Source organism: Thamnophis sirtalis, unplaced genomic scaffold (genome assembly GCF_051295495.1).
Source record: "Thamnophis sirtalis isolate CommonGarterSnake01/CBP01778 unplaced genomic scaffold, rThaSir2_p1.2 scaffold_1, whole genome shotgun sequence".
Classification (NCBI taxonomy): Eukaryota; Metazoa; Chordata; class Lepidosauria; order Squamata; family Natricidae; genus Thamnophis; species Thamnophis sirtalis.
In genome coordinates this window covers 152,008,897-152,022,903 of record NW_028261381.1, presented here as the reverse complement: position 1 = coordinate 152,022,903, position 14,007 = coordinate 152,008,897, and the positions used below count along the sequence as shown (strand labels likewise).

At 41.9% G+C, this 14,007-nt stretch overlaps 1 protein-coding gene across 1 annotated transcript in view; it reads right to left on the bottom strand.

The window, feature by feature from the left end:
• Positions 1–4,049: 4,049 nt before the first annotated feature.
• The window catches only part of TMEM260 (transmembrane protein 260), a 67,714-nt gene continuing 57,756 nt past the window's right edge, over positions 4,050–14,007 (bottom strand). The window contains exons 17-19 of the transcript XR_015698375.1: positions 5,890–5,953; positions 5,181–5,232; positions 4,050–4,103 (exon numbers count right to left, since the gene is read on the bottom strand). The gene's annotated coding sequence lies outside the window, so the exon portion shown is untranslated. The remainder of the gene's footprint in view (positions 4,104–5,180; positions 5,233–5,889; positions 5,954–14,007) is intronic.

The following is a 14,007-nucleotide window of genomic DNA, read 5'->3' as shown; positions in this document are numbered from 1 at the left end:
CGAACAAGTCCCATATCTTATGAAATTGTTCATCTTCTTGCTCTCTAATTTCAAATGTCAATTTACTCATTTCTGCACATTCCATTATTTTTCTAATAACTTCCTCCTGCATTGGTATTTTCTCGTTCTTCCAATTTTTCGTAAATACAATTCTAGCTGCCGTTAAAACATTTACAATCAAATATTTCAAATCTTTATTGTATGTTTCTGGTATAATTCCCAATAAAAAAATCTCTGGTTTAAAGTCTGTGTGTTTTTGTATCATTTTCTCCAACCACGTGTGGATTTTAGTCCAGTATCTTTTAGCTTCTATGCAAGTCCATCACATATGGTAATATGAACCCGGTGTCTGATGACATTTCCAACACTTTTCTGACTTGTTCTTGGACATTCTTGCTATTCTCGTTGGGAGTAAATGCCACCTGTAAAACATCTTATACAAATTTTCTTTATATACTATTGACATTGTCATTTTATAATTTTGAGACCACAGTTTCTGCCATTTCTCTAGTTCAATCCCATGACCAAAAATTTTCCCCCAAGCTATCATAGTTTCTTTAACTTGTTCTTCCTTCAACTTAACCTCTAGTAAGTGTCCGTATAATTTTTAATTACTTTTTCATCAGTACCTGTCAAAAGTTTGTCTAATTCACTCATTTTGTCATAAAAACCTTCCGTTTTACAGTCTTTGCGAACTGCCGACCTTTCTGATCGACAAGCTCAGTGTCTTAGCCACTGAGTTCCCTTATCTTTATTTTAATACAAATTCTACCAATAATGTTGTTGCTGATAATTAAAACAATTTCAACTCACTTGCCCTAATTCAGAGGATTACGGTACATTCTTTGCAGGCTATAAAATTGGTTTAAATATACATACTGTATATATCTATATATCTATATCTAGATAGAGATAGAGATGATAGGGATAGAGATGATAGAGATATTTAAACCAATATATGTTCTGGAACTCCTGATCCAAAGTCAAAGCCAGTGATAGAAAATTGACAGGGGTGAAATGAACTCTCCCCCATTCCTTTACTCATTAAGTTCTCTGGGGTGGTACAGAAGACACCTATTTGATTTCAATTCTGTCCTTGGACTGACAATGAACCTGATTCTTAAAGCCAAAAGTTGTCCTCCTTCCTTCCAGTTGATTGGATCAGTGTTTCTCAACCTCAGCAACCTTAAAATGTGTGAATGTCAACTCCCAGAATTCCCCCAGCCTGGTTGGGTTGATACCCACACTTCTTAAAGTTGCTGAGATTAAAAAACACTGGATTAAATGTTTCTGTGAAAGCGACATCCTTGGCAGGCTTTGACGCCAGTTGTTAGATTACTATTAGACCGTTGCTTGGGAAATCACTCTGCCTTCGTTTCTTTATCACAGCTATATCCTTCTGCCTTCGTTTCTTTATCACAGCAAAAGCTCATTGAAGTAGGTCAAGAGCTAATGATCAGCCCAATTGTTTGCAGAAAGCTACCATGGATGTAGACAGACTTGATCCTGGCTCTTCTTGATACTAGCTCATCATCTTAATCTTAACCACAGCGCCACCCTGACTCTTAAGAGAATTTCCAAGGAGGAAAGAGTGCCGCTTACCTTTAACAGGGAAAATAATTGTTCCTAATTTTGTGAGTTAACGCTGGTTTGGCAGTGGGGTCCTATTATTTTCAGCCCTGGAGAAATGCATTTTGTCAGAGATTTTCTCACCTCCTGAGCAAAAGGTAGCCCTACTCTGACTTTACCTCCAATAGATGTCATTCTTTCTGCAATTAGAAGAAGCCAACTAATCCTGCTTTTGGGGTGTTTAAAATACTCTTTGCCTAACAGGGTTTGTTCAGGTGTGCTGGACTTCAATTTCCATAGTTTTCAGCCAGCATTGTATATCAGAGCTAAAATTTGCCATCAGGTTTGCCATGCAGGACCATTTAGTTCAGTGTTTCTCAACCTTGCCAAGTTGGAGATGGGTGGACTTCAACTCCCAGAGTTCCCCAGCCAACCGATCTTCAATTTGAGAAGGTTGAAAAACAACAATTTAGATTATATGTACAAACAGACATCTTTGCCTGTTTGAATGCAATTCATGCCTCTGGGTTTGAGAATGTGCAGCTGAAGGGTTTTTTCAAATGTCCTTTTATCTTTAAAAACTTGACATCAGGATAGGGGTTTTTTTGTCTTTTTTTTTGCATATTCCAGGGAAGTCCCGAAAGGAAGGGGAAGTTTCCTTCTTAGTCACTATTGGTGATAAAAGCAAATCTAGTTATCTCTGTGTTGTCCTGTTGACGCCATCTTGAGCCAATTTCTGCATATCCGAATTCTTTTACTCTCTTATTTAGAACCGATTCAGTCTAATGTAAATGCAAATATTATATTCCTGTTGTTGCTGTTAAGGAATTGGGAGTTGATCCCTGTTTCACAACAGAAAACTGTTGTACAAGGTGAAATTTAAAAAAGAGTCAAGGTGATGATCAAAAGTCAAACATGGAGACCGAATTTAGGTAAACTGGTTCCTTGACAATAGAGGGTGCAAATAAATACAGGAAGTCCTCTGCTCACCACCACAATTGAGTCCAACATTTCTGTTGCTAAGTGAAACATTTGTTAAGTTCATTTTTCCCTATTTCTTGCCACAATTGTTAAGTGAATCATGGCAGTTGTTCAGTTAGTAATGGCTGTTAAGTGAATCTGGTTTCTCCGTTGACTCTGCTTATCAGAAGGTTGCAGAGGCTGATCATATGACCCCGCAAGGCATTGCAAATGTCATAAATATGAGACATTTGCCAAGCATCTGGATTTTGATCAAGTGGCCACTGGGATGCTGCAACGGTCAGGTGAAAAATGGCCATGTCACTTTTTTCAGGGCCACTGTAACTTTGAATGGTCACTAAATGAACTGTTGTATGTTGAGGGCTACCTGTAGTCTTTTTTTGTAATTTATGGACATGGCAGTGTCATTTTAAGGGACAGAAAATAACAGAGACAAGCTTTTATCCAATGCCTGCATGAAAAACAGTTCAGAGAATGCAAGTTGATGGCAAACAATTTTTCACTTCCCGAGAATTTGAAGAGGTCCTCTCCACTACAGTAAATGATTTTGTATTGACAAATGCTCAGAATTGTGCTATAAGGAGGTGTCTCCATTTTGGAGCAAATGAATTTGAATGCCCCTCTTTCTGATGATGGGCACAATCCAGGGGTGGGTTTCTCGCCCTGTTCTAACCGGTTCGGTTGGAACGGGGCCGGGGGTGTCCTCATGCACGCGCGCGGTGCATGTATGCGTACTAGCGTCTGCAAGACGCTCCAGCTGCTCCTGGACGATTGCGCAGGCGCTGTATGCGTCTTGCACATGGTGGAAGTGCAGAACTTGTCAAAACCGGGTAAGGACCGCGGGCGGGCAGGCGCGCTCTTAGCCGTTCCCAGAAGTTACTTACTTCCGGGTTCGGCGACCAACCGGTTCGCAGGGACCGCCGCGAATCGGTTGAAACCCACCCCTGGCACAATCTAGCCCTTGGAACACTAATCAGCAATGTTCTCAGGAGAGGGCTGCTACAGGTTCGCCCTGGTTTGGGAGAACCCATAACTAACATTATGGCTGGTTTGAAGAACCTCCAAATCCCACCCCTGGCTGGCCCCTCCCACTCCCACACCCCCATGTGAGTCTCCATGTGACCCATTTTGGATGCGAGGTAACTGCAGGGCCCACCCAGAGACTCAGGGAGGGGGGAAACGGGCCTTCCAGAAGTTCTGGAAGGCTGGAAATAGGCCTCCGGAACATGGCAGTTTTCGCCCTCCCAGAGACTCAAGGAAAGCCTCCAGAACCTGGGGAGGATGGGAAGACACACCCACACCACCCGCCATGGTGCAGGAGGCCAACTAGGCCACACCCACAATGGCCCTGCCCACCCAGCAACCGGGCAGAGAACCCATTGCTGAAATTTTTGAAGCCCACCCTTGAATGTTCTATACTCAGTTCTATACTCACTTACCTTAAAGTTGAAGGAACTCAGTTGGGCTTACTTCTGGAAAGATGAAGAATTGTATTCTGTGTAGGGCTAGAAATTCCAAGCTGAAAAATCTGAGAGACCAGACTCTGCTGCCATCTGGAAAAATATAAATTTGCTTTTCATACACACATCAACAAAGCCTGCTTGTTCACAGATAGGAATTCAAATGGGGCTCTATCGATTTATACTGTATTAGGTCCATAGCACTTCAGATAGTAATTTGGGACAGGTCAAAATTTTCTTTATGCAGAAGAAAGCAACAATCACCATTATGGTAGTCGGGTTTTCCCATTAAATTGTAGCTGTCCATGTGTAATGATGTTTTACTTTACTGGGTCACCATTTAATACTTGAAACAGTAAAAAAAAATATGCAGATTTTTATCTAAGTGAATATGAGGGATTGAACCAGAGAGCTTCAGTTCTGAGTTAATCTCAATCCGGAATTTATAGATTTTGTCTTTCAGCCTCCTTCTTTTAATCCTTATCTGCAAAATGGGTCTAACAAGAGACCTGGAAAAGGTTTGAAGAAAACTCTGATAATAAACATTCCTTTCTTTTGAGTAAACTATGAGTAAACTGCTGTGGTTTCTTGATGATATAAAAAAGATGTTGAGATGCTAGAAAGAGTGCAGAGAAGAGCAACAAAGATGATTAGGGGATTGGAGGCTAAAACATATGAAGAACGGTTGCAGGAACTGGATATGTCTAGTTTGATGAAAAGAAGGACTAGGGGAGACATGATAGCAGTGTTCCAATATCTCGGGGGCTGCCACAAAGAAGAGGGAGTCAAACTATTCTCCAAGGCACCTGAATGTAGAACAAGAAGCAATGGGTGGAAGCTAATCAAGGAGAGAAACAACTTAGAACTAAGGAGAAATTTCCTGACAGTTAGAACAATTAATCAGTGGAACAACTTGCCTCCAAAAGTTGTGAATGCTCCAACACTCCAAGAAGTTTTAAACAAGAGATTGGATAATCAATTGTCTGAAGTGGTGTAGGGTTTCCTGCCTAAGCAGGGGGTTGGACTAGAAGACCTCCAAGGTCCCTTCCAACTCTGCTATTCTACATAAAGCAAGCTAAAATAATATATCGAAGAGAGAAAAGAATGGATGTACCCCCACACACATTTTTTCAATGGCATATCTAAATCTTTCAGTAAAAAAATACCTACTTTCTCCAAGTAATGCTAGTCAACCTTGCAGGATTGTTGCCTTGGCGTTTCACTGTGGAGTTCAAGTACATGAAGTCATTTTAAAGATTCTCATATGGGTGAAATGCCAAATTTAATATTTCTAGCAAAAATATTAATATAAATTGTAAATATGTATTTCTAAACATGTAGAATGTTTCATAGTATTCAACAACTGTGGCCACCCACCCCGCAAAAAATGCCAGTTTCCCTTCTCCATTTGTTTTTCACAACTCTGTGTTTTACATTTGAAAAGAAAACAAGGGAGCAATAAATAAATAAGTAACATGCCCAGGCTCACTCTAGTATGACAATTAAATCCAACCATTTAACAGCTTGCATCTGTAAATAGAGCAGCTTGCAAATCAACCAGGGTCTCCAGTGTGTCGATAAGTAGAAACAAAGTTTTAAATCTGATGCCTGCATTCTGAACCACATTCCAGAATGTAAATATGCACACAAAAGCATGGAGCTACATATTTTGATGGAAACAATTACAAGGATGGCCTCTTTGCCTGATTCTTCTCTGGTGCGCCCTCTGCTGGATGCATGGACCCAAAGCAGGGTACCGCTCCTCCAATTAATTATTGGCATCGCCTGCCAACATCTGGCTGCATCTGCTTTCATGTAAAATTTGGTTCAACGTTTGAACTGCACCACCCTCCTAAAAAAAAATGCAAGGAGGACTTACTTAGAGTAGAGTCTTGGAGGAAGGCTATTAGTCTCTGTACTTTGTTCCCTTTGCACCCAACTATCTGTCACCAAAATAAATACATGTCAGGAATAATTTCATGGAATAATTTCCCACATAGTACAACGTATTGCTTAGCATATTATAGCTTAAAAAGTGTGCTCTTATTTGAATACTGCTGATGACACACTTTATATACACACCCATGAACTTGAGAAAGATTTATGGCAACCTACTATTTTATTTTATTTTATTTTTTGCATGGATAATGTATGGCTAATATGATGGCCCAGGAATTTAGTAAAACTTTCACATTTTTGCAATCCACATATGACAGCCCTCTATGTTTGCTGACTCTATGTAGCCAGATTTATATTATTTGCTTATTGAGGCATATGGAAAAGGACAAGGCAAACTAAGAAACTTTTAAAAAGGGCACACAGAGACATTGAAAATTACTTTAACTGCATAATCCTTTTGGCTCCCCTAGCCAAGTCTTATCTTCTGAGATGAACAGAAGATCTGTTTCTACGCAGAGGCTTTCCCAACCGGCTATGCCAGAAACTGGACTGGAAACCTTGTACACACAAACATCCATTGCATACTGAAGTTTTTAGCTCCTAAAAACCAGCTGGTTTTATCCATTACTGTAAGCCATATGATGTTGCTTGGTGAGGTTTCAGTATGTTGGGTGGACCTAGCCACGGTACTAGGAAATCATGCTTTATGGCTTAGCATGATGCATGAATCACTGGGGGTTATTTAATGAGAAATGGGCAAGCAACCTATGCTTATCAGGTGCCTGAGTTAACCCCAATTAAATAGGAGTCATTCCATTTTTTCAAATTTAAAAAGGATACTGGATACCTGCAGTGTAATCCTAGTGACGTATAAATAAAGGTAAAGGTTCCCCTCACACATATTCCTGACTCTAGGGGGCGGTGCTCATCTCCATTTCAAAGCCGAAGAGCCAGCGCTGTCCAAAGACATCTCTGTGGTCATGTGGCAGGCATGACTAAATGGCGAAGGCGCACAGCACGCTGTTACCCTCTCACCAAAGGTGGTTTCTATTTTTCTACCAGCATTTTTACATGCTTTTGAACTGCTAGGTTGGCGGAAGCTGGGACAAGTAACGGGAGCTCACTCACTAGGGATTCAAACCGCCGAACTTCTGACCTTTCTGATTGACAAGCTCAGCATCTTAGCCACTGAGCCACTGTGTCCCTAAACTAAGTACTGTGCCCAATTAGAAATTCCATTTTCATTGCAAAGCATCCCACACCTGTTCCCTCATTGTCCCTCTGCTCATTTCTAAATGAAAGTTGGCTTGTTGGAAATCCATCACTGTTTCTCCCCCAAATTACATATCTTGTTGACATTTCCTGTAATATAGGAAAGCCACAAGCCATCTCTCTGCAATCTTCCTAACATAATCTTTTCCCCTCCAGCCTTCTGGATTCATGAAGAATTGAAGCTTTCCAGGTCTTCCTTGTGGCTATCTTAACACAGGATCTTTCAGTCCCTAAAAAGTATGCCGGCATAAATTGTACTATTCCTCTGATCAAGTCTTACTGTGTCTCCCTAGTGAGGCCAGTAAATAACGTTATCCTTACACTTCTAATGTGTGTCAAGTGAAGGAAAACAAATGGTGGATTCCCTCAGGTTGATTTCCACTCCCACTACCTGCTGATGGAAGAATCAGCTATCAATTCTTCTGCATCTGGGAAGGGAAGAGCTAAGCAAATGCCTGTAGCTGCTTGGCACAGAGGATTTAGTCACCTTTCAGGTTGGCTGAGTGATAAGCGGCAGGCCAGTCATCTGAACAATTTGTGAAACATCAATGAGAAATTTTGGAATATGGGACAGACTAGAGATGACGTATTTCAGGGTATCCTTTTCTACACAAACCGTTGAAGGCATCTAGATCTTCATCGCGGAAGATTTCTCCCCTAAGGCAGATGAGACGTCTTCGTGAATCATAATTTGCTTTGGTTTTCTGTATGTGGCAAATATATAGTTCTCAAAGACAAAAGGGAAATTATCTTCTAATCCTTTATCATGGACTAGCTAGATACCCGTGCTTCGTGACGAAATGTATGTGATCGGGCAACACAGGAGAAATCCGGTTCACTCCGGTTCAATCCGTTGGCTCAGTGGTGGTCAGTGATTGAAACACATAAGGCAATATTGCTCCTGCCGCTTTAAGTCTGGAAGCAGTTCCATAGGTGGAAGGTGTAGACATTTTGGTGAGATACTGACGTTTAGTATTATAAAAAGCCCCAGACCACTGGAGTGAAGGAGTGGAATGTCTACCTGTTTGAACTGAGGTAACGGAATGTGAGGCAACTGGCAGTCGGAACAGAGTTCTTTTCAGGTGGGGATGAGGAGTAGAATATCTAACTCCTTAGCATCAGAGCATGTTAATATAAGGCAACTGGCAGTTGGAACAGAGTTCTTTTCAGGTGGGGAGGGAGAGTAGAATTCCTTAACATCAGAGCATGTTAATTACTGTATAAGAAATACTAATTATCTGATGTTCATTTTAAAAAAAATCCTTTTTTAGTGAGTACCTAGAAGCCAAGAGGAACATACGTGCCAAATTTCAAGTTTGTAGGCTTTACAGTTCTGGAGATTTCACGATGAGTGAGTGGTATTTGGCTTTTATATAACTGTATAGATTATGCCATTTCCAGTCTATGTTTAGATTTACAAGGAACTGTGAAAATTGAAGAATGAAAACCAATAACAAGAAGTAATTTCTAAAGGTTGAGACATTCTCAATAGATTCATAGTTTCTGGATAAATCTGTAAGAGATTACGAGGCTCAGCCTGAGGGAGGGATTAAGTTTGGAGACCCTTCGTCCCACAAGAGATCTAAGTCCAACCCCCTTGAATTCCATTGACTCTTATCTACCGCTAATTCCTCTTGACTTTCAGTAGTTCAGTTTCTTGTTTAGGGATAGCACAGAATAAACTTGTATTCATTTGAATAATTCTGGTTCCTGATTTCTTGTGCCTGACAAAATCATGGTAATTGGACAGTCCTGTTATTACAGATGATGCTCCCGTTGAAACTCTCTGGTGATTTAACCCCAAAGGAAGAAGTCTATTACTCACTACCCTGCACCAGTAATGGATAACATTAATCATGATCCAGTAACAGATAACACTAATCAAAAATTCTTGTTTGCTTGCAAGCTCTCAGGATTGAAATAGATGCTCTGCCTATTCCAGGTAAAAATAAGTGATGGAAAATAAGCAATGCAGGAGAAAGAAGAATACTTGAATGTCAAGAACCTTGTTGAACCTGACTCTGGTACCCTACAGGAAAAATAATCACACTGATATTTCACAAAACCCACAATCTGATTTCTGACTAGATCCCCATTAATCTCCTGGTGGATTACAAGAAAAGGAGTTTTTCTTTTACATATGCAAATTCCATCTAAATCTATATGTAATTACTGAAGATTTGTAGCTAGTCATGTTTAGTTTCTCATCTCACAGTAGTTCGAACATATTGAGTCACCTGAGGCCATACAGGTCTCATACCTCTTGCTTTTCCCATAAATGCAGGGAAGGTGGGATGAAGAAGCCATGTTGGAGATACATCTCTTTCACCTTACTCCCTTATTTCACCTTACTTACTACAATTTTTTTTCTGTTATTGCTTTACCCTAAACTGTTCACAGATTTTTCAATTTCCTGGAGAAAAGGGATATGTAAATAGGAGGGGGGAATCAAATATATTACTATAAATATCAGCAACCTTACCTGTATCTCACTTCATTTTCTATAAACATACTTTACAGTATATTTATATACTATATATATATATTACTATACATATCAGCAACATTACCTACTCTCACTTCATTTTCTATAAATATACTGATTATCATAAGATACCCAATTAAAAGCAAAACAGCAGTCTTGTGTTACCTTAAAGACCAGCAGTTTCTTTTAAAGCCAGTTGAGTTTTGTTTTATAATGCTTTGGTAGATAGATTAAAATGACTGTCTCTGTTGTGTGTAGAGAGGGCCCCTTCCCAGGCAGAAGTAACTTTCAAGTCAATGTAAAGTCTTTAGCCTGTGATTAAAAGCCTTTTCCAATTAGCACTCAACAGCTCCCATTCATTTCCCCCCCAGCCCCTCCCCATTCAAGATGAGTAGGAGACTAATAAGGCTGCGATAAAAGGGCAAAAGGCACAGAGACAGCCAAAAGGAATTAATGAGCCTCCTCCATGTATTTGTCTCCTTAACAGCTGAACTGTTACATCCATTGAGGCTCTTCAAAGGGTCTTCCTCTGCCCTCTGCAAGCTCCACTGGGCACCTTCAACCCATGGAGGATGGGAGGGCAAGAGGGCTTCCCTGGGACCCACAAGGTGGGGTGATGAAAACTGAGCTCTTTGCTGCCCTTGATGCCACCTCTCCTTCTACCACCACAACTGGCACTTCTCCACCCACCCCCCACCTCCTCCTAAAAAAGTCCAGACCTCTTTTTGAGGGTCGGTTCCCAGCAGCTATGAAGGAGGGAAATTCAGGGCTGGGAATTGTGCAGTCAAGACCTTGTCAAGGTCTTCCCAGGGACCCTTGTCATGAAGCACCTCGGTGACTGGCATCTGGCTCAGAAAAAGCTCCCTCCCTGCCCCCTTCCCCAGCCCTGAACAGCTTATGACATCACAAAGGGCACTCCAAACAGATGCCTACATGGCATCCTGCAGCACTTTTAAAAGAGAATTAGTGGCTTTAATTATGGCCGTCGTCTGAAAGAGAGCCCAGTTGAGTTCACTAGGAGGCCTTTGATCAAGGACCTCGGCTAACACAATGGTGCGGAACTGTGACTACTCCTCGCCAGGGGAGAAGGGGCCTTTTCTGCCCCTGAATAGCTCACCAGTGATCTTTGAATGCAGGCAAGCTGGAAAACCCTCCCTCATCATTAAGCGGACATTTCTATACAGGGGCCTACATAGAGCTCGGGAGTCTAGGCGCTATACAATTGGAAGGGGGGAAAAGAATCCCTACAGATTCTGGCTACTCCTTAGGAAGTGCTGAAGGGCCGTGAGTGACTTAATTCATTAAAACAGGTTGCTATTAATTAACTGTCATAATCAAAGAAAGAGCCATTATTTGCATTTCTTAACGTTGTTCCCTTTTAGTTCGTGTGCGGAGGTGGGATGAGGAGGGAGAGATTCTTGTAACAAAAAAAATGAATTTAAGGCTGGAATAAACACACACACGCACGCGCACGCACACACTCACACAAGAAAGAGAAAGAAGGTGGGGAGGAGGAGAAAAGAGGGGGGGGGAAGCTTGCCATGAAAAGCCCCCCTTTCAAAATGTAAGCTGTAGGCTCTGCAGCTAATTACAGGACCAGATCTACAAGTGAACAAACAGGGAGGTTGAAAACACAAATAGGAAAGTAATGAGGAAGAATGCGAAAATGCCTTTACTTGGCAACCGGTTTCTGCAACTGAGCCTAGTGGAAGAGTCTCTTTCTTTCTCTCTCTCTCTCTCTCTCTCCTCCCCCCCCTCTCACCTTGCATTTGATCGTCTTTAGCAGAGCGATGCTACATGAAAGCAATCAGAATTAAATTTCTGTCAAAGAGCTCCTCTCTCTCTTTCCTTATTTAAGGCAGGTTTCTGCTCATCTAAAGACATGCCATAGGGACGTGGTGGCTCTGCGGCTAAGATGCCGAGCTTGTCGATCAGAAAGGTTGGCAGTTCAAATCCCTAGCGCCGCATAATGGAGTGAGCTCCCGTTACTTGTCCCAGCTTCTGCCAATCTAGCAGTTCGAAAGCATGTGAAAAATGAAAGTAGAAAAATAGGAACCACCTTTGGTGCGAAGGTAACAGCGTTCCGTGGGCCTTCGGCGTTTAGTCATGCAGGTCACAAGACAATAGCAATAGCAGTTAGACTTATATACCGCTTCATAAGGCTTTCAGCCCTCTCTAAGCGGTTTACAGAGTCAGCATATTGCCCCCAACAACAATCCGAGTCCTCATTTTACCCACCTCGGAAGGATGGAAGGCTGAGTCAACCCTGAGCCGGTGAGATTTGAACAGCCGAACTGCAGAACTGCAGTCAGCTGAAGTAGCCTGCAGTGCTGCATTTAACCTCTGCGCCACCTCGCCACAGAGACGTCTTCAGACAATGCTGGCTCTTCGGCTTTGAAACGTAGATGAGCACTGCCCCTTAGAGTCGGGAACGACTAGCACATATGTGCGAAGGAAACCTTTCACCTTTAAAGACATGCCATATGGAATTAACAAGTCTCCGTCTGTTGGCGGGATGGCTTGCTACCTTTCAAACACGTAGCAGACCAGGTTGGCCATTGATCCGATCCGTTTTGTGACAGATGAAGGGGGCCTGGGGGCAGCTGAGAAATTTACATTTTGCAAGTATTTCCTGTTCAGAGACAGCAGCCTGTTCCGGACATACTAGTTTAATGCAAAGAAGGACCAGTGGTGATAGGATAGCAGTGTGGCGACTTCCGGGGGGCGTGGCCTGTTGCCGAGGAGGGCTCCACCGAACTCCTCAGAGATCTGGTCTGTATATCTAAATAAGATCATAGATAGCACCCCTTTTTGGCTAAGAAAGGGGCAGGGAGGATAGCCCCGTAGGTTAGGATCTAATCGTAAACCACAGCCTTTTTTCTTTTTTGGCTGTGGAAAGAGATTAGTTCCGGCCGAAGCGGAGCTCTTATCTCCAGCCATTTCTTCTCAGCTGCCTTTTTTTTTTTGGCAGCCCCAGACAGGCTAGCCCCCCCCAGGACAAGATAAAGTTTTTTCAAGCTAGAATTGATACGGGCGGGTCCCACCCCTGTGAGATTTATGTCTTCAGTACTATCGTAAATACCAGCACCATTCGTCTTAGAGACTTCTTTGTCTAATTAGACCTCAAAATGGCGATTTCTCTCCGTGGATGATTGATATACTTAGCCGGTGTTATCTTCCTGCAGACTACTCCTTAAGAAAATAAATTTTTCTTCTTTGGAAATAGAGGGGAGCGAAGCTCTGCATACTTGCTTATTTATTATGCCACCCAAATCAAAGAAGCGTCTTGCTACAAAAGAATTTAAAGAATTTTCATTGGAAACACAGCCTTTGTCTCCTATGTCTTCTGCTGGGGAACTTTTAACACAGGAATATCTCCTTAAAATGCTTAACGCTTTTAAGAAAGAAATCAGGGAATTTGTATTGGAATTATTTGATGATTTACAATCTAAAGTTAATCAAATGAAGGCGAATACTTTTGCAGCTGTGTCTGCCCTGTCAGATTACTCTGCTGAAATAGAAAACAAATTGGAAAGTCTGGAGAAGGCTAATTTTAATTTGACTACCAATATTCAAATTTTACAAGAAAAAATTAGAAATAACGAAGAACAGCTTATGATACTAAATTTTAATAGGAAGGCATTTGCAATTAGAGTCAGAGGATTCCGGGAAAAGAAGCAAGAGAATTTAAAACAGACCTTTGCTGAAGCCTTCAGCCATGCGCTGGGAAGCCCGGGACTTAACTTTGATTGGCAGATTCGGAAAATCTATCGCCAGAACTCATTGATAGCGGAACAGCGACAGCTCCCGAGGGACATAATTATACATTTCTCTACAAAAGAATCTAGAAACGCGATTGTGCAAAATTTTCATAATAACAGGCTCCGAATTGATGACCAGGACCTGATTGTCTTCAAAGATATTCCTTTCCAGATGTTGAGAGCAAGAAGGGACTACGCCTTTTTAACTAAAGAGCTTAGGAGTCAACAGATTCGATACAGATGGGAGGCCCCTGCCGGCATCACGGTTACATTTGAGAATCAAAGATTTCGTCTTAACTCTGTTTCGGAGGCTCAAGATTTCTATTGTAGGATTCTGAAGGCGGGACTTCCTGACGCGCTTGGAGGAGAGGAGAGACAAGCGGAAGGAGAAAGCAAACGGCTGGCCATGCGGCTGCAAGATGGAGGGGGCAGCCCCTCCTCCCTCGGAGAAACAGAAGAACGCAGATCGAGAATTTAGACACATCAAAAGACTTCCTAAAGTTGAGGACTGAATGGGGGTTTGAGACCTCTCTCCGGTAGAAAAAGTGGACTAATTTTTATCAGAAGGGAAAGCTGGACG